Below are 25,320 nucleotides of genomic sequence, written 5' to 3' on the forward strand. Positions count from 1 at the left end.
CCACAGTGTCAGGTTTGGATCCAGGAACACTAAATGTGAGATTTCCCACTGAATTCAAGTGGTTCTGTGAAGACCTCTTCATTACTATTCTAACAAATATATCAGTGATGGGGAGAGTCTGATTCTGCTTCTATTGGGACTTGTATTTCCAGGTTCCTTCATGAGACTGAAGTTACTGTTTGGAGGATTTAATCATTCTTTTTCACACAGGTGATAGAACTGCATATGATAAAAGTATATTTCCTTGCCATATTTAAGGAGCTACAGTTTAGCATCCAGGGAACTGACCTTTTCTTCATAGTACTTAGGACAGGAGCCATGATTCAAAGGAAGTCCCTTGACAGTGAAACAATCAGATACAAAGCAGTCACACTCATGGTGTGTCAGGCATTGGCTGTGTGCACAGAAAGTCACAAACCGTATGTCTTCTGTCTACAAGCAGCCTGAAGGGGCGAGACAAAGCAAAGGGAAGTCTCCAGCATGATAGACACTTCTCTTGTTGTTTTCTACTGCTCATAGCAATAGCTAAACAAAAAACTATACATGCCACTTTGAAAGACAAGGGTTCCCTGTGACAGGCACATGAATCTCCAAGCTTTACTTCCTCTCCTGCTTCTTCCTTTCCTCTTCCCCTTCCCTGTTAAGTGGAAGAATAAGACATCTGAAAGGTCTGCACTGAAGGATTCTCCAGCTACACTGTCACCAGGAATTCCTGCTGTGGAAGTGCTGCACCAGGATCTGATTTCACCCACAGATCTCTTCTGTGCTAGCTGCTGGGGAGGGACTGCAGTATCAAGCAGTCCATTTGCAGAGCCATCTCTGCCTGTCTGTGTGTGAGAACAAGCACAGCAGTGGATTCCTGGAGAGCCACAGGCAGGGGTTATCTCTCCTCCCCAGCTGAAGGATGAGATTTCAAATGTCAGCTGACTAAAGCTCCTCCTTGGAAGAGTCTGAAGTAACATTGCCCAAGGCCTCAAAAGTGCCATTACTTCCAGCCTGCTCAGAGCCTAAATGATATTCTAGTATTTAAGAATTAGATTAGACCAAAATGACGTTAAGCATTCTCCTGGGAGAAGGCCTGATATTTCACTAGGGATTTATTGCCTTGGTTTTGTTTAGATCATGACTTTTGTAGCACCTTCTTTTAGGCAGAAAAAGTATATCAATGATTTGGTCTGAAATAAAAGAATTATTTAGTATGAACTCTTCAACAGGAGCCATTTCTTCAGTATCCAGTTTTCTTGGACTAATGCTGGGTGACTTGAACTGCCCTTCACGTAGCTTTGACAGAAGACAGAGGACTCATTCCGTCCACGATATGGCAATGTAACAAAACAAACAACAACAACCAAAGAAAAATTAAAGGTATTCCATACTCAAAGGTGTAATTCAGAAGGCTGAAAGAAAGTTAGCTTTGATTTGCATAGCCAAAGGAGGGCACAAAATGAAATTGTTACTGTAGTGTGAAAACTACTCCTTCAACTCACAGTAGTCCTAGATTATCCTCTATTCATTCTAAATACCCTTTGCCTCCTTAGCACTGATGCCTTGAGCATCAGGGTAATCTTTTGCAGTGATTCTCAAACTGGGAGGATGAGAGGGGAAGGAGAGAACACACCATACCTAGGGATGCAGGATTTGAAAAGGGTGAGGATAATTCCTTGCCCACTCAGCTTCTGGAACACTGCAGAAGCTGATGGGGCCATCAGACATGTGGCCCCATTTATCTGATCCACTTTCTGCCTCAAAGAATGGATCTCACAACAGGGTGTGCTTCCAGCTCCTTGCTTGTCCATTCCACAAGGCAGAAATATCTGGATTTGACTGCCAGATGCTCTGTAAAGACCTAGTTCCTAGTTCCCTCCTGCATATAAGAATCCCACTGCCAAGGAGGCCCCTATAAGGAACAGGGAAGAAGGCAGGACTAGGGACATTCACTGTATGGCCCACATCACTCACCTCACCCTGTATGTCTGGGGACATGCTGTGTTTGAGCAAGAGGAGGTAAAAGAGGAGACTTTCAAACCAGACAAAGTGTGTGCAAAGTACGCAATGGCTGTATGAAAAAAAAAAAAAAAAAAAAGAAAGAAAGAACCACACGTCTGCTAGAATTGCCTCTTCTTCAGATGCTCTTTTTATGTACCATATGGGAGTAAATGGTTGTATGTTGCTTGCTTTCTGCACCTTATAATGCTTGCAGCAATGGGAGGAACAAAGAAATCTAATGGATATTCTGGGACACGACTCCAAATATTTATATCTCAAATACTAGATAATATAGCTAGCAAGGACAAAACAGAGAATGGGAATATACTTTGCCTGTTTGGGTGAAAGGTACTAACGTAAAAAATTCTCTGAAGCCTTTGTAGAATTGGAACAATGTGAGCTTTGGAGTCTGACACTGCCACCTTCTTCTCAGACCAAGAAGTTGGGAGTAAGGACTGCTGATCTCTTCCATCCCAAATTAATCGAGAGAAATGATTTCTGTGGATGATGGGGGAATCAAGTTATACTATCTTAACAGGACATTCCAAAGCTTCCTATGCGTAAAATCTGGAGAATCTTTTATTCAACACAACTCAGACCAGCAAGAGCTTATATGCAACACTGACAGGCTTTGTTGCAGAAAGGGAGGTGACTTGGAGTCTTCAGCAAAGATCTTCCATTGCTGTGCCCTGAAGTAGAAGGCTCTTTTCTCCTCTTCCCCTCCCTCTCTCCTGCTCTGATTCCTCTTAGATGCTTGATGTGTGGCCAAGATGATAGTTCTGGTGTAATGACCATGTAGGGCACGTGGATCACCAACACACACAGTGAGCTACCACAACTGCTGTCAGAGATCAGCAATTCTGAGATTCTGGTGAGGGCCACCAGGTGTGTCCTTCCATATCTCCCAGAGAAAGTGAGTGCCCAGCCCAATCACTGAGGCTGAGTACTAGGCTCTGGTTTGCTCTGATAGAGGTGGCCGCTGGATAGCAGACTATCAAGAATGCATTTACTTACACTGAGGATTTCTGAAGGCTTTGAAACCTAGTAATTGGGAGTAAATGTCTACAGAGACAGTTCAAGAGGGTGAAAAATGGGCCCTAGAGACCAAACAATCTTACTGGAAAGGAACCAGGGAGAAGCCAGTTCCGAAAGGGGTTTTCAGGTCAGTAGGTTTTGGCAGTTTAAAACAAAACCACACCCAAGAGCAAGTGGATCACCAACACCCGCAAACAGATACCAGTGTTGCAGTCTTTAGCTGCGGAGAGAGCCTGATCATGACAGGAGATAGTGAAGGCAGGCCAGTGATGCTGTGACACATTGGGTAGGGCGTGGTCATTGCTACTGTTCATACACAAAGATTTTTAGTCTATACAAAACTCTGGAGACGGGCAGGGCTTTTTCTGTTTAGTTCATGGGGTGACAAAGAGCTCTATGATCAGGAAGGAAAGAGGCCTTGTGAAATATGTTTGTCCTTTATCCTGTATCTCCAGTGCAATCAACAGAATTATATGAGGGAAGAATTTGACCAACTGAGAATAATGAAGTGACAGCAAATTATTTTTCCAACTGTTGCTAAACTTATTAGAAATATTAGAGTTTTTTGCACAAGTGCCAGTACCTTGCCAGCCTTGGTTCAGGGGGATGCTTACGAAGTATAGACAGTGACTGATTGTCTTTGTTGATCTTTCATTAGATGCTCAACAGATCCTGTGACAAGATGTCAATGATCTTTGTAGTCCTAACTGATTCATCTCTTGTCAGCCGGAGAGCATGTCACAGATACTTCTTTATCCTTTACCCAACCATTTTATATAATGAAATTTCTTTAAAAAAAAAAAAGACAAGTGTTAAACTTCACTTTTGTCATCATCAGTTGAGCTATATCAAAGAGGCCGTATTTACTGAAGTATTTAATTTCCCCACACACATCCTGCCCTCTCAAGCTCTTCATTTCCCAGGCTTTATCTTCTGGGTGATCATTCAAACAGTATTCTTGCACTGCCATGTTTGCAGCCCTCAGACATCACAGCAGGAGCTCAATCTTACAGAACTGTACAGCTTGCCACCACATCAGGACCAGCTCTTCACCACGTGGCTATCAGTTTCTTAACTTTTGCAAGGGCTTGAGGAAATCCTGTATTCATTTCCCCTTTAGTGATGGGTGAAACAATGAGCTGTCATTTATGTTGGTTACAAGGGCTGTAAACTTAGATTTAGTGAAACCACTGGAAAGACAAACTTCTCACATTTCTGTTCACCTTTTATAAATTATTTTTCTTGCCTGTCCCTTCTTCACAGATGCACATATTTTTGTTTACAGAATTGAGTTTAAACTGGATCTAACTTTAACACCAGCCAGGAACACAATACATAGAGATGAGCAAATCACCAAGTGACTTTCTCAGAAAAGCTTCCTGGAGGAGTTAAAAAGGATCTAACTGAACACAAGCGCACATTCAATGCTGGTGCAGGGAAAGAAAAATCTACTGACTCAGCATGGTTCATATTCTCACTTTCACTGTCTTCACATTAGAGTGATTATTAAAACTTACTTGCAATTGACTTGAAGTATGGAGACTGTTACCAATCAGTTACATAGCAAAACAGCTACGCTGAAATGGCAGTAAAATGGATTCTGTCTTGAGGTTGATGTCTATTCCAAAGAACATGTTATGAAAGAAGAAGCAATTAAAACAATTCACTCCTAACCCTCTTTTTTTTTTTTTTTCTTTTTTCCCAATCAAATAAAATTCTGGATTCTGGTATTCTCCTAAACCTTATTAAAGATTTCCCTGAGCATTGTACCAACATCCATTAAAGTGTTTTCAAAAATCGTATGAAAGAGAATCTCTGGCCAGTAAGTCACTCTATGTTGCTGTAGAAAGTAAAGGAGGAAAGGATGGGTGGACAATTAATTTAAGATCCTGTTTTATGGGGATAGAAAAAAAAATGAACAGGAAAATGAGAGCTCTGCAGGGATGGCAATAACAAACGTCATTTCTTAAGAAAACTTGACACTACCACCAACACAGGACCTGCCTATACTGTTCAAACACCAAGGTTTCTTTTTTCATACAAAAATGACAAATTTGCCTCTCCCCAAGTAAAGTAAAAGTATCTGAGGTACTTAAAATTCACAACTTCCAGTATAATAAAAATGGGGTTGTTGAAGTATTGTCCTATGGATTAGAGACAGAGACTAGAAGATAAATCTCCTCAGTCCTATGAGCTATGCCAGTCACTACTGGATGATTTCTTGTTCTTTTTGATTAACCTGTCTATAAAACCTTTATAATAATATTGTTTATCTTAGAGGGGCAGACAAAATTGTCTTCAGGTTTTGGTCAAGAGTGCAGATGCTGTACTTTGTGTTAATTATTTTTTTAACAGATGTTTGTACATAATGGCTACATTCTGAATTTAAAATAAATAGTTCCTGAATATTTTTGAAAATAATTATTTCTACAGAATCATCTATCATAAGTAGAAGTTATCTGCCCTGAAGCAGTAGCCAGCAAATAAGCTACGTGCTAACCCCCAGGCAGCCCTGCTTCTGAAGTTGTTGGTGGTTTGGGCTGTTATGCATTCAGCTGCAGGCCAATGTGGTATTCAGGCTGTAATGAGCTGGATTAAGAAGTTTTCTCCCCTCCTATCATCACTACATATAACTCTCCTGGAAATTAACAGTTCCTCAGGCAACAAGACTGTGTTGGTAAACTGCATCTACACCAGCCTTTTTTAGTTCAGATCAGGAGTTCGTTTTTGAAGTGAATTTCCTATTCACTGCACTTTGTTTCCCATCATGGTGTAGTCTCAAACCTGGTGAACTGAATTCCATTTGGATGAAAATAAGGCAGAAGATGCTCTTCAGGAGTACACCTAGAGTATTCCAGCTATTGGACAGCATTTGGTTAACAGGACCAGCATAGAGCAAGTGCAAAATAAGCTCCCTCTAAAACACATTTCATGTGAATGTTCAATATTCAGCAGCAGCTGTTTTGTTTTCCAGATTTGCTCCTATTATATATACCACACTACTTGTTAATGTTGACACACTGACCTGTCAAAATGATCCCTGCTTGCTTATGGGTCTATTGAACCTGTTCAAGCATTTTTAGCAGGACAGATTTTAACTTGGATCAGAGCTGGAAGAACTAAGCTAGGGAGCAAGGACACATGTAGATTTACTGGCACCTCTGTGGGGACAGTAACCTCCAAGGTAGCCAGTCTCAAATGGAGACAGAATAAATAGCACCTTCAGTCTCAGGCCAGCTGAGACATAGCTGGGCACTAGGCTAGCCCATGGCTCACTTACCACCAAACCGAATGAAGGTGGCACCTAAATTCTCCTTTCCTCTACAGAATGGCACAGGTTCACCTATGGACTCAGGCTTCACTAACTGAAGTCAAATTCCTCCTGGAACACCAGTGTGCACTTTCCCAGAGGTCTTACCCTTCAGTTAGCCCTAGCTCCCTCTCATTTAATCTTTTTCTCTTGCCTGTTGTTGTGATTTGAAAGCCTTCTCTCCCCCACTCACAGAGTAGCTGCTTGTAATCCAACTTCCCTCTGCTTCTCCAGGGCTCCACATTAACTCAGTGCTCCAGGCATTCCAGCTCACACAGCACAGGAGCAGAGCAGGAGGGAACTCTCAGTCTCTCCACTAACATTAAGTCAATTCTCCCCACTGTACTGGAACTTTGTCAAGTGAATCGATGCACTGGAACATAGGTCTTAGCCATAATAAGGAGAAAGAAAACTGGCCCATGTTTCCAGGTAGTGGCGTATAATGTGGATGATGATCTCAGCACTAACTGTTTCAGGCAAACCACCCTTTACTAGTTCTTTCCATCCAAGTCTTGGCTCCATTCATTTTGCCTGAGATTTAGATCTATTTTTGGAAGTGTTAAAAATATACAGGGAGTTGCCAGCCATTTTTATTCTAGTGCAGGAACATTATATACTGAAGACAGTAGTCATGTCTCCTGCTTGAATTGCTTTTTTTTTTCCAGATGAGCACCAAACCCTGGCACATAACAGTGTTGTTTAGGTAAGTGTAGGTAAGCTGTTTCTACGCTAGGACATGGAGTAGACTCAAAACCCAAACCAAACCAAACCAAAAAAAAACCAATAACCACCCACAAAATCCAGAGCACTATTTTGCAGGAGATGCCAAGGTCTGAAGTATAATCTGGGAATGTTTATGTTACCTCTCCCACCCAACTGATTCACTCACAAGTGAAGGGAACTCCCTCCCACCCTGTTAACACTACGAGGTGTGATCTACAGTCAGGGTTGCATGGCTGTGGCAAGCAGCCCCTGGGCAACACTAACTCCCCCCCACATTCTGCAGTCAGTTCTTCTCTTTCCCACAGTTGAACACAATGACGCACCACATAGCACACACACGGACATGACAGATGGCATAATTTATTTTTCCTAGGCTTTTACTAAATACTCCCTTGCCATTGCATCTCTGATCCTAAAATGCAGAGAATTAAGGCATTTGGGATATTTGTTCCAGAAGAGTGAATAGGTAATAAAAAAGAGGAATGGATAGGTTGGATAAATAGATAGATAGGTGAATAGCAGATGGATAGGTAGGTAGATGCAGAAATACATACATATGTACACAAACAGTTCATAGCTATTCTCCTCTGTCCCAGAAGTAGCTGCCATTCAGTAACAGACATAAGGAGAATAGTCCTGATTTCACTGCTCTCTTTCATGGTAATTCTTCTCTCTTCATAGGGAACACAGACTTAACTTTTTAAAGTCCAGCCATAACATTTTTTCTTTGTCTTGCAATTTTTCTCTCACTCAACCCACTTCTGATTTGGAGGTTTCTGTTTGTTTGCTTGAGTGATTGATTTTAAGAAAAGAAAATCCCCTGAGTTAAAATGACAAGGAAAAAAGCCCCCAGAGTCAAAACTAGTCTCCCAAGCCCAAACATATTTTGAGATGATCCCCAAGCCCAAGGTTGTCTTTTCCCACCCCCACCAGAAACCTTCACCCTCAGCAGCGCTGGAGGTAGGGAGGAATAGCTGGTGTTTGTACAGTGTTTTGAAAACACATAAATCCTCTGGATAATTCTCTTTTAGAAACCACACAGCCATCAGGCTACCAAAGTTCCTCCCAGTGAAAGGCTAGTGCACAGCTAATCATTAAGCAAAATGGATGGCTCCTCAAGAGCACATGAAATATCAGAAGTCCTCACTGCTGCCAAGGAGCTAGATGATCTGTTTGAGGTCTGAGTCACAACATACCAAATTCGTGTTTGTGCATGGGTCTTCTGACTTTCTGTGATAATCTCAGCAAGAAGCAGGGACTGGGTCAGGCTACCTCTTCCCTGAATCACAGCACAAGGCTCCACTAACAGGTCAGCAACTCTCCCTGGGCTCAAAGTGCAGCATCCTTTCAGAGGGATGGCAGGGAAAACAGCATGCAGCTGCTCCCTACAGCACCAGTTACTGTCATATTGGTGCAGGGTGCAAAAGGGAAGGGAAGGGAAGGGAAGGGAAGGGAAGGGAAGGGAAGGGAAGGGAAGGGAAGGGAAGGGAAGGGAAGGGAAGGGAAGGGAAGGGAAGGGAAGGGAAGGGAAGGGAAGGGAAGGGAAGGGAAGGGAAGGGAAGGGAAGGGAAGGGAAGGGAAGGGAAGGGAAGGGAAGGGAAGGGAAGGGAAGGGAAGGGAAGGGAAGGGAAGGGAAGGGAAGGGAAGGGAGGATATGATATCCACACGTAACCAGTTCCAGGAGCTCAGGTTCATAAAAAATGCTGAGGATATTAAAAACTCAAGATTAAATCCTAAAAGCTGGTAATATTTCTTCACTATAACCTAATGAATACCAAATTCTTTACTGGTACAGTTCCAGAGTTAAAATAACAGAAATTTTGGCTCCACGTCTATGAAAGTGTTTAAACTACCATTAAACTCTAAAGGAAGATTTAGTTCTAAACTTTATGCTATATTGGATATTCTCACTGAAGTCTACACTACTGATGGTATTCAGTACTTTAAAACTACAAGCCAGTCTCTAGTAAACAATTAGGTATTGCATAAATCATGAGGTTTGGCTTTTTAAATAATTTTGTCATTTAATAGTTGTTTTTTTCTCCCTTGTATGTGACATATATCAACATTATAAAGAAAAAACATTTTTTTCAGAAGTGAAGCTGAGATTCTAAGCTGGTCATAGGAGTCTAATGGGTAGATTTCTATTTCAAGTAAAGATTTTTATTTTAGATAAAAGCAGCAGAAAAAATGAGAAATTTGTCTCCAGCTCTCCAGTTATTAATCAGAAGTTTTTTACTGTGTTCACTAGGAGTTGAGGAATGATGTAGCAGTAGCTTGTTGGGTTGATACTCCTCCACTGTGACATTTATTTATAATGGTGGACTTGGCAGTGCTAGGTTAAAGGCTGGACCAGATGATCTTAGAGGTCTTTTCTAACCTAAATGATTCTCTGATCCTATGCTATGTCCACCTTCTGCTAAAGCTGATACCCGAAATGCTAACCAACTTCCATAGGCCTTGTTTGCCTTTGGCAGCAATGAAACCCTAATGCAGCTGTAATGGTAGGGTTTCCTTCAGTTCACATCCATGCTGCTTTTTTCCTCAGGGGATTCACACCAACAAGATTAAAATTGCATAGCTGAAATATACAAAGCCCCTTTTTTTTCTCTTTTTGGCTAGGAAAAATCAACAATAAGGAGAGCAGAAACCACAGCCCATTAGCTTTTTCTTTGCTTACTGGCATTCACCCACATGGTTGTGTTTGCCTTAGATTATTCTGCAATAGGAGCTGCTGACAATACAGGTGGAAGCACAATGGGCTGCCCCACAGCGCTCCTGAGGTGAAAAGAAAAACAGGGGGTTGCCTGTGTTCCCAGTGAAGACTTACAAAGTTACCTGATTTGATCACTGATGCATGGAAGATCTGTTTATTATGGAAGTAAATAATTTTCTTTCACCTCCATACCTGTAGGAAGTAGCTTTATTTTTGCACTTGCAGTCATGTGGAGAGAAAGTAGGATTTTGAGAGGCCTCAAAATATTGTCCAGCAGTACCTGATCCTTGTTTTGTGGACCACTGGTGGACTGCAGAACATCAGACAGGCACACATTGTTTCACACAAAAGCAGACAAATTACAAGCAATATGGGAATGTTTACAGTTGAGCCAAACTGGTACTTTGCCTTTGAATGAAAAAATAAAAATAATAAATTTAAAATAAATAAATAATGGCAACACAGCAAGAAAGGATATAAGATTCTTTTACCCTTTGATTAAAACAATTGAGACAAACTGATCAAATCCAGTTCTGTGCACTATGGTGGGATTAACTACCTACCCAAATCGTTGAGAAATCTAGTACTGACCCAAGGCTTCATAGAAGTGTTGCCAAAACAGATTATTCCAGCCTTAAGGAGTTATTTTGCCTACATCCTGTGAAAGGCAACATGATATAGTGAGGGGCTGTGGGGAGGAAGAGAGAAGGTTAAAGATGGTGAGGAGGTCATAGATGTAATTACTGGAGACTGAGGAGGCTGAGCTTCAAAAGCCTTTCAGGGGAACTTGAGGTGGAAGACTGAAAAGTGTGATTTATCAGACGGCCTCATGGGGATCATCGTTCCTTTCTTCGTTCCTAGGACTGCCTCCTCTTTTCTTTCATTCATTCCTTTTTCCTGCACTGTCACCGTTTATGAAGCCTTATAGACCACTCATACTGTGCCTTTGAAAGCTGTTGACCTACAGGCAACAGAGGCAGTTCTGCATAGGATCTTCATCTTTCAGAAATCTGAGGATTCAGGAAGGTTTTAAAGGAATTTGGTTTGAATATTTTCAGTTCAAGGAAAGAAAAAAGAAGTATAGTGAGAAAGTCCATTGCACGCTTAAGGGCAGGCTGGTCAATGAGGAGGTGCTAGAGGGCTACAGGTTTGGCTATGGGCACAGTTTCTCTCTGTCTTTCACCGTCTGAATGTCAGCATATTTCCACATGCATTGTTTTGTGAAGAAAAATGATGTAGTGAGAGGAGAGGGCATTCCCTGCACTTCCCTGAAGGTAAAGCCTCTGCACATTGTGTGAACACAACTGATTTGCTCCAGATAGTTTTTCAGTTCTATATTGAAAATGGGGCATGCCCCAGTCCCAGACTTGGCATGCAGATCCTGGCACTGCCACCAAAGGGAAGGGAGGACTGTGTTAAAAACTGAACTCACTTTGCCAAAGAGCTCCTAGGGCTTCCACTGTGCACTGCAGGGCCTTGCTATTTCATTGCCTGCAAAGTGGTCAGCACTGTCAGGAAGATTGAAGTAGGATAGTTGAGCTTGCCTTACAGGTAGTAATATGTAGTAGGCAGTTTTCTGAGAGTCCATTCATGTTTTTTATTTTTCCTATTACTTGATGCATTTGTAGTAGCTGAATGCCTTTCAGAAGAAGTATAGGACTAGGATAGCACAGGGTAGAACAGAATAGCTTGGAACAGCACAGAAATAAGCCTGCTCTTATCAGTGGTCATCATGTCCTCATGCATTCATATTTGCAATGTCAACATAGTAAAGATTTCAGGCAATGTCATTTCAGTAGGGATTTGATTTCAGCAACACAAATACACCATTAGAGCCATTCCCACAACAACCAACACAGGATCTGAGGGTACCAGCATAGCCTGCCTAGATAATTTGAGCTTTCTTGGAACATAAATATAAACCCTGCATTGCCCCACTACAACATGCAAAAACAGCAAAGCGCATCACTGCATCACACTGTGTTTCATTAACCTACTCCTGAGCTGACACCTTCCCTCTGAGGACAACAGATTGCTTTGAAAGAGTGCTTCATTAATTAGGATTACTGCAATTCTTCCTGCTTGCTTCAGTTTCCCAATTAATGCTTAATTACTGGGATGCTAACAGTCCTAATTAGCAATTGCAATGTACTTTGAGGGCCAAGAGTGGGAAGAAAAAAAAAAAAATGATGATGGCATTATTCAGCTTCCCAGAATTCACTTGTTATTGTGGGTATTCTGAGGGATTGATAGGGAGCAACAGCTGCATTTCCTTATACAGAACTAATTTATTTCTTATTAGTCAAACCACTGGTCCCTGGGGAATCCTCTGAGCATGTGGAATCTTATGGTGGGAGAGCATTAAAAACACTGTTAGAAACAGTAAGGACTTATAGTAATCACAAAAGGTTTAACACTCAGGTTTCTGCCCAAGATCCTGGATGCAGGGTGCCGATCCACTCCCTTTGTTCCAGCACTGCTGCTTGTGGTAAATAAACAGGGAACATAAAGCCTAGTTTCTCTGGACAAATAAAAATCAACAAGAAGAAAACAGATACTGATTACAAGTGGCTGGCTGACAAACACTGAGTAGCTGACAAACAAATTTCAGAACAAAGATGGCAAAGGTGTATGCTACTTTAACTGCACATTTCTGCACAGGTGATGCTCAGTCCACATGTCTGATGGCTGGTGCCAATATTGTGCAACACAACAAGGAAGTTTCAAAGTGATGATATACTCATCATGTGTGAAATTCATCCTATCTGGAGACTTTTGAGCCTGACTTTTGGGACCTTTTATTTTTGGCCAGAAGAGGCTGTTCCTTAGATACATACAAAACATGCCAAAAGAAACAGTGCCTTCCTACTTTTCTGGGGTGCTGAACAGCTGATCTCTCAAGACATTCCTTGGTCTTGGAAAACCTGACCCATTTCTCCCCTAGATATAAACATAGACACTGACTTACACAAACGCTCTTGGCTTCTGACACCCACTTCAAACAGAACAAAATTAAGAAGCTGCTTTGGCCACCACACATGACCACAGAAAACTCTTTCTTTCCCATTTTTTTCCCTGCTTTCCATGAAGATGCACATAATTTTGTATTAATTTAAATGGTATATGTCTCAGCGTTCAGAGTTTTCTATGCCACACGATACAACATATATCCTGGCTTGTCAACTTGAAAATGTTAGATAACCCCTTCCAGCCCCCAAGACCCAGACCTGCATGGTCTAACATAATTTATTAGTCCTACAACCATACCCTGCCATACTTGTTTACTCTCTTCCCTAGGCCTCTGCAAGCCTGCAGCAGATCAAAACACAAATACACTCGTAAACTACAAAGACTGAAAAGCCAACACCTTCCCTTTCTTCAACACCAACACTTTCTTTCAGATTACTCCTTGAGATTCATTTCTTGAACATAGACATTAATTTTATACCTATCCACTTGTCAAGTGAATCTTGCCCAAGGACTTTGGGACACCTAAAAGATCATGTGTGATAACTGAATCTACATGTATGTTCAAATTACCTGAATCTTCTTCCAAGCCCCATGAAAATGGCCTTAATCAGGCACGTTGATCTTCTGTTATCTCTCTGCTTGAATTTTGTTACTCACTTGTGTTCACATACCTAGATGCAGAGTGCCTTTGGGTTTCAGGGAGTCACAGTTACTTAACATGCTTATTCAGAGAAAGACACTGATCTGTACAGCCACACTAACCAAACAGAGTCCAAGGGCTCTCTTCTTAGGTAACAAGTGACTTTCTTTTCCCTTGTCTGTGATACCATTCAAGGACATTCACCATTTTGGATGCTAAGAACAAAATACAGAGAAAGTGTCCTGCTTCCCGCTAAGAAATGTGAAAGCTAGAGACACAAGAATCCAGCTTAATGAACTCTTTTAGTGAATATACAATACAGAGGTATAAAATCTTAAAATAGGCTCCTTTGGTAATATTTTTTCTTCTTCTAAGTTAGCAGATAGATGATGAAACAGCTTGAGAATGTTTTGCAGTTCCCTATTGTGACCTTTAATAATGTCAAACCAGCATTTACAACATTGTCTGGAGAAGTTCAACCAAGAAATCTTGGCTAGCTTCTTCAACACAGCCTAAACCTTCTGGTTTGTGCAACATTCATTCAAATAGATTTTTAGGCAGCTTTTAAAGAGTCATATTTCCTTTCTTCATTGATAGCTATGGGATTGTCCCTGGAAGGAGGTATATTTGAGGTATTGATCCCAAATCTGCCCTAATGTGAAGAACTAATATGTCTTTTTCATGTCTCAGTGACTACATCATCAACACTGGGGCAATGGTTTTCACTGTGAGTCTTAGGGCTTCAGGTAAAAATGTACATTGAATGTTGAACAACGCCCAGATAAGCTGTGGATGCCCCATCCCTAGAGGCATTCAAGGACAGGTTGGATGGGGCTTTGAGCAACCTGGTCTGGTGGGAGGTGTCCCTGCCTATGGCAGTGGGTTGGAACTAGATGATCTTTAAGATCCCTTCCAACCCAAATCATACTACATGTATGATTCTATTCTCTAGTACATTCTGGTTTGCCAAACCATATATGTAAAGTGTGTCAGTTTCTCTCTGTTGCATTTTCTTGCAGTTTCTACTTTACAGTATTTAGAGGAAGTAGACTAACAAAATATATAAGGCATTTATTTCTTTTCAGAGGACTTCCTTGAACACAGGCTAGGTTTCTGTGAACACTAATACCAGATCCACACAGTTCTGGATCACTGACAGTAAACCTTTCGTCTGGAGCAGGCAAAGATATGTCTGCATGATTAGCCAGGTCATTTTGAGTTTTGCTGACTTCATGCTTTTACGCTAGCACTCTTCAGCAGAGATTATCTGACATAAATCTACAGGTGGACAGATGATGTTTGATCAATTTCCCTGGGACAAACAAATTCAGCAATGTTTTGTTGTTGTTGTTTTAAATAAATTTGAACCAGATGAAAGACCCTCATCTTGTCTCTCTCTTTGTATCACTAGGCTGAGGTGTTTCCAGTCAGATATTATAGCCTTAAAACTGGATTTCCTGCACTGATGAATGACTGCTCTTACAGATTCTCTTCCATTTTGTTTTTGCCTGGCTTTCCACAATAAATGTAGTCAAACTTTCCAGGATGATTCACTGTGGATATGAGCAGACATTATCCTGTACAAATCATTGGGAATCAAACATACGTTGCTGTTCTCCCACCCTGGTCCTCATAGTACATACTAATATGACTTCTACTTTGTCATTGTTACTAATCTGCTCTCTGCGTTACTTTTTATTTGTCAAAAAGGATCAAGTATTTTCATAAAGTCACCATGATATTACAGCACATTACTCTGCCATTTTTATCTTTGTCATACCCAGGAAACATGGCATCGTGCCACAAAGCTGAAACAGGAAGTATTTGTCATCAAAGGCTAGCTGTGTCAAAAACCTTGTGACACTAATCTGTCCTGCAGAGAATGTAAGTAGCCTGCAGTGAATACGTACAAAGTGAAGAGCAACATTGTGTAAAGCAAGTCATTCCTGTGCTGTGGGGATAAAATGAGACAGAACCAGCCTGAATCTTTTCCTACATGAGAAGAGATCGATATCCTAGAAAAACACAACATGACATCTTAAATGAACATTCACACCACACCAAACCCAGCAGCTACCGTCATACTGCAATCATCTGTCTATCATCAGGTACGCATCCCTGCTTCTTGTTCCTCTGCCATGTGGCAGGCTGCATGTTTTCATATGACTCAGCAAAAATCCCCGAGCAAAAACTAATGCATGCTAGATCTGGTAAATTCAATGCTTAGAAGAAGCATCCTCTCCTCCCCTCCATTGCCAAGCCAACATGACAACCTCAGCCCTCAGATGAGGTACAGAATAATAGAAGTAAATTCAGGGCCTCAGTGCCCCACAGCTATCACAGTAGTATCAGAACAATTTGCTCTTCTGGTGCCATGCTTCTGGGTTCCTAGCTCTTGATTTCAGTGGACACAGGGTCCTGTCATAGCTGTGCATAATCTTAAGTTCACTTAAGTTCCCAGAGCTGCACCCTGCGGTATTGGCAATGAATAGTAAACTACTTAATGAGTGATAGTCATCTTGTATATATAGCTTTGAAAGGAGCTCAGCATGGTAAAGAAATGAATGGCTTGGTTCTCCTATCCAAAAATAGAGCATGTGGGACAACCCACTTTGTATTCCAGTAAGTCCAAGTAATAACAGCAGAATTTATACACTGTTTTTATATTTACCCAGTAAACTGCAAGATTATTCTGTTTCTTTTTAATGTCAGTCCCAAGCATGCTTTATTTACTAGACTTGCTTTTATCATTCTTCTCTTGGCTGACTGGCTCCAGATTTCTAAAATATACCTCATGGTAAAACAAATATAATTTGCTGATCATATTTAGCAGTATGGAATTAGTATAAAACCACAATAAGAGAAAACATTCTATTCTGTAAGGTAGTGTTTCATTTAATCTCAGTGCTTCCATTTGTTTACATATAAAGTGAAAATAGTCATTTCTCCTGTTTCAAGAATAAAAGTTACACTATAATTATTGATGTTTGCAAAGCATTTGGCAGATGTGCAAGGGAGGGTATGAGTCTAAATGATTACAATTATAGTACTGTGATTCTGAATTTTATTACCCTGCTTATGAAAATACAAATTTTGCAGATATCTCACTGTGGTCTTCCTGAAAGGCTGGCCACAGAAACTGTGGCTGAAGGGTGTGGTGTGGAATCAGCCTAATTATTATGCCTCTCAGAAAAGCTGTGAGAACCCATCACTGTGAACCTGATCTGTTCTTCCTTACAGTGGTGCAGACTGAGAACAGTGATTCAGGATTAACAGTAACTGAGACAAAAATGTGCCCCTTTGAGTCAAATTCCAGGATAGTTCATGTATCCAGGCTCAAAATAGCTTGTCTCTTCATTTTTCAGACAAATGTCTCTTGATGTAATGCACAGGAAAGGAGGAAGAATATTTCACTGGCAATATCTGCTATATTCAGGGTTAGCTTCACCTTTCAAAGTGATCAAATTTATTCCATATTGGTCTGTTTTATATAATCCACAGTTTTTGACTTAACTATCCTGTCTGTAGAGTGGAAGTAGAGGTGGGTAGTATAAAAAGTGGATGCCCAGAACAATGAGCTGGCATGACTGTAGTGAGAGTGTCTGTGGAGGGGGATTTACCTCTGCTTGTCCTCAGCAGAAATCATTTATTATATTTCAGCTCTGCTTCTCAAGCAGAGCCAGTTCCAGGCATCAATATGCCATGAGGCATAAACAGTTCCCCTGTAGGAAAAGTAAAAGCAGTTTTTCCTGTTTGTGAAATCCCCACATTGCCAAGAACAAGAAAGCTTTCGAAACTCGATCTTTGCTGCTCACAGGGCTTCACTGCCTTATAGGGTCTGAATTCCCTGGATTCACACTGGGGGCGGGCTGGGAATGCTGGCTTTTCCTCCTTCTGGGTGATTCTGGGAGGCCCGCAAATGATGTCATGGTACATTTTAGGCTACAATAACAGGAAATCATCAAGTGTTTATACTGGCAGACTGGGCTGTGATGTGATTTTCCTCCTGTTCCCCCCTCCCTGCCTTGCCCCCACCATTGACTTCCTTGGTATAACTGTTTCCTCCGATTAAAATACTACAACACTAAAGAGGAAAAGGAAAGTGGGGGAGGGAGATGGGAAGGCATATATTGAAAGGATGGTTCCCCCAGTATCACACACAGAGCATTCCCCCCCACACACACATGCACACACTGTGTTAGTACAGCAGCCCCTCCACAAGTCAGAAACAGCCCACTGAGGCACCAGAGGATACACCTATTCCAAGTTGCAGACATGAAACTCTCCCTTCCCTAGCACAGATGAGTCACTGAAGAGATCTCTTTGGCAAAATTTTGGTTCTGCATTTCTCTGTGGCGAGGGAAACTGTGCCACACAGACACAACTGAAAGTATATAGCACAGCCTGATGGACTCTGAGGAGGAGGAGGCTATATTTTCAGGGCGTGAGTCAGAGGAAGGATGCAAATGACCAGTACCCAGAGGCCATACCACAGCATGAGGCCCACATCAGTTTTAGTCAGAGGTGCTTGAAGGTGATGGTTTCAGGCTGAGTTTCAGGCACTGCTTGGGCCAGGGATGTGCAGCATAAATGTTACATGTTCTTTTCTTCCCAGCTTGCTAAGACAGAGAGAAGAATTGGGAAGATAAAAGGAAATTTCCAAAAGACTAGGGATCCCTGTAAGGAAAAAGAGGATCACTTCTAGCACTGGCTTTGAGGCAGTTCAAGTTTCCCCAAAGGATATGACATGAATATATCCTTTCAAATCATTTTTACTGCAGTGGACTAGCAGAGGTCACACAAACAGCTCTAAACTGGTGGAGTAGGTAAGGGTGGCTGCCTCTAAAGCATATATCAGGATGGCTGGAGCTGAAGGAGGATCTATGAAGAGACAGGTCATTTACAGCAATGTGAAAGAAAGTCTGAGGTGAGAAAGGTGGCAAATATAAAAGATGTTTCTTGTAAAGGAAGATGTGTACAAGAAGCATATCTCAAGATAAGAGTGTATGCAAACTTACCCTTCTGCAAGGAAATGCTATAGACACACAGGAGCCTTGCTTGAGCTCTCCTATCCCTTGGTTTTCCATAACATGGGAATTTCATAGCTCGCAATCATAAGAAGGTCCTAGTGTGAGTCTTACATCTAGCCACCCTTGTGGCTAAAAGTCTTTTCCAAAACCTTCAGCAACTGTCGTAGATTTGCACAGGGTTTGCTTTCTGTTCTAAAATCCTCATTTTCTGTGTATGTGTTTTATTTTTATATTTTTTTCTTTTTAGTGTGTGTTTGCTGTGAGCTTGTATGACTACAGCCAAGGCAGCAGAAAAGGCATCCCCTGAAACCATATGAGTGTCCTCTCCATGAAACCCTCTGCTAGAGCCTAACTATGTACTTCCTAGAAACAGGCTCAGGTAAGTTGGGGGACATGAAAGTGGGACTTGCAAAGTCCCACTTGACATGCAAGTAGGAAATTGCCTCCTGATTGGGGAGTGCATGACATCCATCTCCTAGCTTCTGTCCCATGGTAGGGTTTGCTGTCTTAATCCTGGCATGAATTCTACTCATCCCAAAAAAATTTTTTTTGAATTTGCTTGATCATAAAGTGGCACATCTGTTTATCCTTGCTGAGACTCTAAGTGGTTAACCAGGCCTCAGGCACAGCTGATAAAAATGAAGACAGAAAATGAACAGCCTATGTGAGGCCACACTTGTCCCAGTTGATGGAGGTCATGGTATCTTGGCTGATGCAATGGTCATGGTATCTTGGCTGATGCAATTGTGTTCTTCCCTTTTCTTCTGCATCTCCCACTCCTTTCTTGTCTCATTCTGCAAGGTCTAGGCATGAATAGGGCAGAAAGGGAGAGGGTATCAGATTAAACAATTTCATTTCTATTGTTTCTTTCTTTCCATTCATGCAACATCAGCAACACTGGAAGCTTTAAATCAGGCCAAGAAGTCACCCAGGTGGAAAAGCAAAAAGCCTGAGACAATCACTCGGCAAAACTAGCCTAGGCTGCAGGGTCTGTCTTAGAGAACCATGGCTCTGTTTAGAGCACTAAGAAAGCATAGATCTTCAGTTCACAAAACTTGAGAGTAGAAAGACAGTAATATCTTTCAGAAAAAAAAAAAAAAAAATATATATATATATATATACAGTCCTTGTCACTGACACTGCAAGTGTAAGTGTGGTTGACAGCAGTTAGTGGAAGGAACAGGCACCATGAAGATGTGACTTCACTGTTAAGTTATTCAGATACTTAACTGTGATCAGTGGTGGGATGATACAGCCAGCAGTAAAGCCCCTGGTGCTGTGTCCCCATTAATGTTATTACCTGAGACAGCTAATTAGAGCTGTGAGGGAAAGACCATCCTAGCAATGCTCACGCATTCGTTATCCTCCAGCATGGTCCTATCCTGCTCTGTAATAAATAGGAAGCTTTTGCCCCAGGCAGACAGCTGGGATCTCAAGCCCACTTAAACATTTACTTCAGACCCAAAATTGCTTAAAAATAAGCATGACTTCAAATGCTTTGTTGGTGAGGGATCAAGTCTTTCCTCTTTAGCTATCCCAAAGACAAATTGCAGTGGTCTGCAACTGGCAAGTTTTATGGACTAATTAGCTTAACTTCAGGAAATGCTTTAAAGATGACACCAAGCTGAGTGATACCAAAGGAAGAGATGCCATTCAAAGGGACCTGGACAGGCTGGAGAAGTGGGCCCATGTGAACCACATGAGGTTCAACAAGTCCAAGTGCAAGGTGCTGCACCTGAGCCGGGGCAATCCCAGACAGGTGTACAGACTTGGAGAAGAACTCATGGAGAGCAGCCCTGCAGAGAAGGACTTGGGGGTTCTGGTGGACAAACAGCTTGACGTGAGCCAGCAGAGCGCGCTTGCAGCCCAGAAGGCCAACTGCATCCTGAGCTGCATCAAGAGAGGTGTGACCAGCAGGAGAGGTAGGGGATTGTCTCCCTCTACTCTGCCCTCGTGGGACCCACCTGGTCTGGGACCCTCAGCATAAGAAAGATGTGGAGCTGTTAGAGTGGGTCCAGAGGAGGACTACAAAGATGATGGGTGGCTGGAGCACCTCTCCTATGAAGAAAGGCTGAGAAAGCTGGGGATGTTCAGCCTGGAGAAGAGAAGGCTCCAGGGTGAACTCACTGCAGCCTTTCAATACTTAAAGGGATCTTATAAAAAGGATGGAGAGCAACTCTTTACCTGGGCAGGTAATGATAGGGTATGGGGGAATAGTCTTAAACTAAAAGACCAATTTAAATCTTAAATTTGCACAATAAGCTTTCACCAGTGATGCTGCTGGCAATATTCAGAGTAGCTGAGGACATGACTTGTTCCTCTGAAAGTGTTCTGAGCTGTCTGAGGCCCCTCTCATCCATTTCATAGGTAAAGTAAGTCTGATGGCTTATCCCTCCTGTGAACTGCATCATACTCTAAAAAAGCCTTTTAATGGCCTTTGGAGGGGAAGGGAGAGAAGTAGACGGGGTTTGACTTTCCTGTCATGAAGCACTTCACTCAGAAATGTCTTGCAAGGGACTTGTGACTACTTTGCCTAAGCCTTGGGGCAGTTTGGGTCCAATAACTACACCATGTTCAAAGCACAGAGTTGCTACATCCCCAGAACATTCAGCAGCTTGGAGTATTTGGGGATGCTATGAAGTTAACACGGCTAAAACCACCAGAAATTCTGCCCATGAGGTGCAGACAATATTCAGAAACAGTTTATGGGATTAGGAGACAGAGAAAAGAGGGACGGGAACATTGAGCTTTTAACTGCTTTCCAGCTGTCAGTCTGGGGTGAAGGTAGGCATTAATATCATATGATAGTGTTGAATGCCCGCTGTGTAGCAAGCAGTCCTCTGAAGTTTGGATCCCATTCATCTTGCAACCTCTGCAACTGTCTCAGAAGACATAAGATCAAATTGCATCAGCTAACTTGCTGCCACTCTGTGGTGAAAGGGGTGGGGAGGTGTAGCATGAAATCATCTGGAAACTGATGTAAGAAAAGGGTGTGGGACATAACATGCTTGCCTGCCTTGGTCAGGCTACCAGCTGCAGCTTCAGCAGAGCCTCACTTTGTTGTTCCCTCTCAAAATCTGACTTGAGCAAGAAAACTGGTAACCAGGATGGCTCATTTTGCCTTGGTGCAGAAGGCTTTATTCTTCTTTTCTCTGATGCTCCTGATGAGTGGACAACACTAAGCTTGAAGTGGTTGGCTGGGACATGAAGCAGCCACAAAACACAAACTGTTACAAAACCAGTTTGGAAATCAAGATCAGATGAAAGTGTCAAAGGATGGGGGAGTCTAGAAGACCTCATGACTATGAATTTATTTATTGTGCATGCCATCATAAACACCTTGGTCCTTAACCCACTGTAAGACAATTTAGGTTATATATATATATATATATATATATATATATATATATATATATATATATTTAAGTGAAAGAGGAAAGAGTTTTGAAATAGGATAAGAAAGCAAGCACTGGGGATGAATGTGGCAACCTAGGAAGATAGTGACTTCTAAATGCAGAGTGCATGGCATGGCTGGTTAAGGAAATCACCCACATAAAAATAATGTCAGGGAGTTCACTACAGTCCATTGCCATCCAGACATGCCCATTGCACTGAGAATGATCACATTGCATACCTAGTATGTACATCCATGTGATAGTCTGAAGGTAAGGTAAGGGAAAAACAGACCTTGTGGACGTTCAAAGTTCTTTGTAGTTCAGTTTTATTCTCCTCCCATTGCTCCCATCTACTTCTAGATCACCTGTGGCCTGAGATGTGACATCCCACTCCCATCTAAGCACGACACAAGAGATTACAAACCTGATCAGAGATTAAAAGCTGAACAGCTTCCCAGCATGGCCAGAGGGTAGACCATAGAGGTGGCTAAGCCTCAGTACTTTTCCTTTGTTGGACTAAGCAGAAGCCATTCAGGGAATTGTCTCACAGACTGCCCTTATGGTGGATGACAACAGCAGGCACCTTACCAGTCAAACACAACTGCTCACAGTGCAACTAAGAAGTTCCACGAGAGAGAGGAGCATAGTCTACAGAGGGGAAGAGTCATCTGCTTTAGCAAATCTGTATTGCCAACAGCTGGTCATTTTTTCCCATCACCTTTGCACTGCCTGTAGCTGGTGTTGATGAGTTTCTCAGTAACAAGCAACTCCTCATCTTTCCATGCTGAGGAGCAGTGGGGACATGAAAGGAGAAGGAGCTGTATCTATTTCATGCTCAGCACAAGTTAGCAACACTGGTCAGCATGTGAAAGGGAATTTTCTACTGTGAAATCCAACACCAGGTTGTTTTGAAGGAACATGCTGTTTTTACTGATATTCTCCCCTCTCACCCTCCCAAAATATATATTATTTTTCTGATCAATAAATATGGAAGGGTTTTGATGAGCCCAAAATGCCTCGTTACACTTTTCTTATTTGGAATATCATATCTTTATGAATATATTATTGTATTTGTATGTTAACAACATGTGAGCATTTCCTCTTGTTTTGCCTTTATTGCAATCAAGTGGCTTTACCTAATCAAAATGAGACAAATAGATACTATCAAAGTGAAATGTTTTATGGTTTATATATTAGTAATATATAGAAAGCTGCTTTTTCAAATTATCTGCTGATTGGACAAACCTCAAAAGAGACAACTCCAGCTTGTAGCCAAGATGATTATTTCTGTGTTTGTCACTTTGTAAATTGTCTGGATGATTATTCTCTGAAATTAACTACATAATTCATTGCACTGTTCTCTAAGTTAATCATATTTTTAAGTCATTGTTTTTCTTATATACATAGTGCTTCAACTCTAAGAAAATGAGACACTTTCCTCAAGGACACCATAATACCTACATTACTAAGATCATGAACAAGGCACTGAAATCTAACTAAAACTTGGCAGCTTAATAAATGACAATTTTCTGTATGCTTCTCTTTAACTGAAGAACAAATATTGATGAAGCAACTCTGCTTGCCACCAACACCATGCAGTTTTTTTGAGATATTCTTAAAGTACATATTCTTCCTCAGTTAAACCAGTGCTAAATTCTCTGCAGGGATAGATCCAGGGGAACTACAATGATCTCTATGTAGCTATCACATTGACTTTGACTTAACATTGCTGCTGTAAACTCCTGTTTTATGACAAATAGGAGTAGACACTAAGTGATGTGACAGGAAAGTACATTAGAACCTAAGTGGTGTTGTGTTACAGAGTGGTGAAATGCCCCATTCCGATGTGATGTTTGTATTGTGCTTCCTGTGCAGAAATGGGTCTGCAGTACATGTTTTGAGAGCACCCTCTCCTGGGGGCAGCGGTGAAAGCAGCTCTTCTCAATTGCAGAAAATCTCTCATGTGAAGCGTCTGTTAAAAGATGCATGTATACCAGAGGAGCAGGACAAACTCAGATCAGCACTGCACAAAACAAAACAAAAACAAACAAACAAACAAACAAAACAAAACACTCCAGCACTCTGAACCACCTCCTAAATTTGCACCCAGTACAGTGCAACTGTCCCAGTGGATTTGACTTGGATCCTTAAAATGGGGTCATTGCCTATGTTTATACCATGGATCATTTTCCCAGACTGCAGAGAGCTCAAGAACAGGCTTGGTAAACCTCTGCTAAACTTTCGCTATTAATGTGAATTTCTAAGAAGACAATATATGTCCATAGAAAATAGAACACTATTTTGATCCAATTAAGAATAATTCCTATGCAGCCCTATGTGTGGCTTTGTCCTGTTGGCCCTCTCTAGTTGGTGCTCAGCAGAGGTGAGTGGAGAACACCTAGAACTTCCTTCCATTTCCAAGGTGTTTTCAGCTTCTCACGTGCTTCATGTTTAAATGTTTACAATGTTTTTTCATTTTCTTTAGAAGAAAACTAACTCATTTTAATTGGATTGGAATAGGGGGAAATTACCTAGTGTTTCAATTAAAAAAAAAAAAAAAATTAAAATGTTATCCTGAACAGAAAAATCATACTATCAGAAAAAAAAAAAAATTGCAATTAAAATACAGCCTAAATGAAATTTAAACACAAAACTTATTGTACATAGCAGTTTTTATTTACCAAACAAAATAATCTTAACACTTCACCCTGCTGTATAAACAACAAGATGTGGGCTCTTTTCCATACCTCAACAATATTTGTTATTTCAAAACAAAACCTAGGTAACACTATCCAGTTAAAAGATAAATATTCATAATTTATAGCTATGCCTTTATAAGGTAAATGACATTAAAACTGTGCTGAGTACTGCAGATTATGTTCTTCTTCTTGAACAGGAAAAAAATATATATTTTTTACTTGGAGCCTTTATGTAGGACTCCTAGACTAGATAAAAATGATAAAAATGTAGAACATGCCGTCTCCTCCTTCAGGGCTGTCTCACATATCTGAAAAGCATCAGAACCTACTGCCAAGGCCTCTGGCATCAGAAAGCATGTTCAGTTGCCTATTTCCTATAATACATCCCTTGACAAGCATCACACGTGAGGCTTGACCCAGCATCCCCTGAAGTCAGTGTAGAACTGCTGACTTCACTGAATGCAGGATTAAGAGTAAGGACTACAAGGGTGCAGGCATTGCTTTGTACTTGCTGCACGGGTATTCACACATAATGATTCTAAGCAGGTTAGAGTAATTAGTCATTCAGAAAATCTGAGCTACATTGGCCTCTGTTGCGTAGCTGTGTAAAGAACAGTGTTATTCGAGATCCCTTCTAAACTTGTCTTTATCTGTAGATACCGCTCATTTAGCATACTAATCCCCATGTGAGAAATGAGCCAAGAAGTAGCATTTCATAATCTTACCTTTGCAACTCTGCAAACATAGGAAAGGAGAAGAGACTGGGAAGAACAGAGACAAATTCATTGAAAACATGATGTTTGGTGGCTAGTGTCC

At 41.3% G+C, this 25,320-nt stretch overlaps 1 long non-coding RNA gene across 1 annotated transcript; it reads left to right on the forward strand.

Moving 5' to 3' along the window:
* Window positions 1-8,130: 8,130 nt before the first annotated feature.
* LOC119717969 (uncharacterized) lies at window positions 8,131-22,756 on the forward strand. Its single transcript, XR_005268436.2, has 4 exons — window positions 8,131-8,363; window positions 15,165-15,488; window positions 18,658-18,789; window positions 22,166-22,756. It is a non-coding gene; the product is annotated as an uncharacterized lncRNA (long non-coding RNA).
* The last annotated feature ends 2,564 nt before the right edge of the window (window positions 22,757-25,320 follow it).

The sequence above is a fragment of the Anas platyrhynchos genome, chromosome 10, assembly GCF_047663525.1.
Source record: "Anas platyrhynchos isolate ZD024472 breed Pekin duck chromosome 10, IASCAAS_PekinDuck_T2T, whole genome shotgun sequence".
In the NCBI taxonomy this organism is placed as follows: domain Eukaryota; kingdom Metazoa; phylum Chordata; class Aves; order Anseriformes; family Anatidae; genus Anas; species Anas platyrhynchos.